This window comes from Sardina pilchardus, chromosome 21 (genome assembly GCF_963854185.1).
Source record: "Sardina pilchardus chromosome 21, fSarPil1.1, whole genome shotgun sequence".
Taxonomy (NCBI): Eukaryota; Metazoa; Chordata; class Actinopteri; order Clupeiformes; family Clupeidae; genus Sardina; species Sardina pilchardus.
Genome location: NC_085014.1, coordinates 3,464,675 through 3,467,174, shown reverse-complemented (window position 1 = coordinate 3,467,174; position 2,500 = coordinate 3,464,675). Strand labels below are relative to the sequence as shown.

Sequence of the window (2,500 nt, the reverse complement as noted above, 5' to 3'; positions counted from 1 at the left end):
GTTCTGTTTTTCGTTAGACTTTAAAAGTTATGTAAGTTTTGTGCGAATCCGTTCAGTGGACTACATCTCTTGTCTCAAGCGATGCACGTCACCAACTAGCAAACGAGAGGCTGGCTAGTTAGCTAGCTACTATGCTAGTTAACGGTTACATCTTGCTGCCAGCTAGAGTCACTTAACAGCAGTGTTTGTACAGTCTATGAATGAAATACAACTTATCTGGTGTGTTTAATCCTTTGACTCATGATATTTTCATCGGCAAGGGGGAAGCTCAAATAAGACCTGTTGCTGGCGCCCGTGGCTGTGAATTGGTCTAACGTCACTAACGCGACTGATGTGTTTGTAGTCGTTGGAAACACGATCTTTCACAATGTTGTAATTCACTAGTTACAACATACTTTTCAAATGTCTTTACATGAAAAATTGTCATTAAAATTGACAAACATCATATGGGTAATTCAAGGCACAAGACAATCGGGACCAGAAAATAATTTATATTTCTCCATTGACTGCCATTAAAAAAAAATCCAAAGATAGGTCCCATGGAGGCAAACGGAAGGGGCGGGACTTCGGCTCTCTATATAGCCTCGCCGATATATATATATTTGGGAGATGGAGAGGGGGGATGGGAGGAGACTGTCCTCCGGGATACTTATTAAAGAAAGGCGAGAGGCTGTTGATACAGCTGCCCCCTTCAGACTTCAGAGCTAACCGGCATCAGAGATAGAAGCACTAGGCTACTACTATTGAACGAGACTAGGCTTTTATCCAAGACTACTTGCCTCTAGTAATGGTCAGAGGTGGACATTCTGGTTCCAGAAAGTAAAAGTCCTGCCATGTAGCCTACTACTTGTAGGCCTACATGTAACACAATAATCTGATCTACCTAGCTACTAATTAGGATGAGCTGCTTTAGGCTATTAAATGGTTGGATCAAATACTTAGCAGGACTTTTACTCTCTGAACCCGGGTTGTCCACCTCTGGTAAAGGTGGTAGTAATCGGCCAACCATCTAAAAACACTAAGAGAGAGAGAGAGAGAGAGAGAGAGCAAACAACTCCATATAATTTTTTTGTTCTTTATTTCATCAGGTTTTTTTTTGTCTAAGCAAGACAGCCATATACAGAGAGGTAGAGGCAGCATTCCTTCATACTTTCATCCTTCATCCCCCACCCCAACCAACACACGCACACATACACACCTTGTCTTAAACACACACACACACACACACACACACAGAGGTTGGGTTAGGGTAGGGGGCTCCAACAGAAAGACATTTCATTACATATGGCAACAACACCAGCCAAGGATACTGGAGGGACTTGACCAAGAACACAGTGCAAAGTCATCACAGTGTTTGCGATAAAGAAAAAAAAAAACAATGATAAAAAGATTTGATTGTCAACACAGTGTGGATCCAGTAACTCCCTCATCATAGGAATCTTGCATAAGAGTAAAGAACAGCCCCACATTATCTAAGCAAAGACACGCATTTGTGTTCATGTGCTCTCTCCCACACAATTATGTGTGTGTGTGCGTGTGTGTGTGTGTGTGTGTGTGTGTGTGTGTGTGTGTGTGTGTCTGTGTCTGTGTTCAAGAAATATACACACAGTTTTTTAAAAAAGCATCATGTGCAGTCAACACAAAAGAAAAGAAACACACAAAAACAGGCACTCACACACACACACCCTGCACACTTTAAGACTAAACACACTCGTCAAAGGATAGGCAGCGCCATCACACTGCTGCATCCGTCTCCAGGCAGCAGCAGCAGACGTTCTGGCCCAGCCGTGGCCCAGCTCTGCCCCACAATACCCTACTCTCCGTCTCCGTGGTAACACTGTTTGGGTCCCACAGAACGCTAGCCGCATTAAAAAAAAAAAACTGGCTTCCAGAATTCTGATAGAGATAACAAAAAGTGCCCCTCCCCAAACCCACCCCCCAACAACCCCCCCAAACTGAACCCCACTCTACTTCAATGGTCCACAAGATTAATTCTCTTTGTGATAAAAAAAAAAGGAATGCATTTGATTACAGGAATCACACACGAGTTCTCTTTGTGAAAAAGGGAATGATTTGATTACAGGAACCACGGACACACACACACACACACACACACACACACAGACACACACACACACACACACACACGCACATAGTTCCACAACATGAGTTCCAGAGCAGCACCAATAGTGAGATCCAGTTTATAAGTCAGAATAGCACAGTAACAACCAGTGAAAATAATACCGATCTCATTTATATATATATATTTTATATCTTTTTATATCAAACCATATGTAACAACAGCAGTACAGAAACAGCGTGAAGAGTTGACCGTTATGATGACCTCTATGATGTGCGCTAACTCCTAGCTAAGCTAATATCACGAACGGGACGGAGAAACGGACGCGTTGAAAACGTCTCCCTCATCGAGTGCTTCCCTTCACTAGAGCAGCCCGGCACGCTCGCGCTCGAGGCCGTCACGGAGAAATCAGTAACGTCT

At 43.4% G+C, this 2,500-nt stretch overlaps 1 protein-coding gene across 1 annotated transcript in view; it reads right to left on the bottom strand.

Moving 5' to 3' along the window:
- Positions 1-1,955: 1,955 nt before the first annotated feature.
- The window catches only part of cgnl1 (cingulin-like 1), a 59,482-nt gene continuing 58,937 nt past the window's right edge, over positions 1,956-2,500 (bottom strand). Inside the window, exon 19 of the mRNA XM_062524613.1 lies at positions 1,956-2,500. This exon is cut by the window's right edge and continues 706 nt beyond it. The gene's annotated coding sequence lies outside the window, so the exon portion shown is untranslated.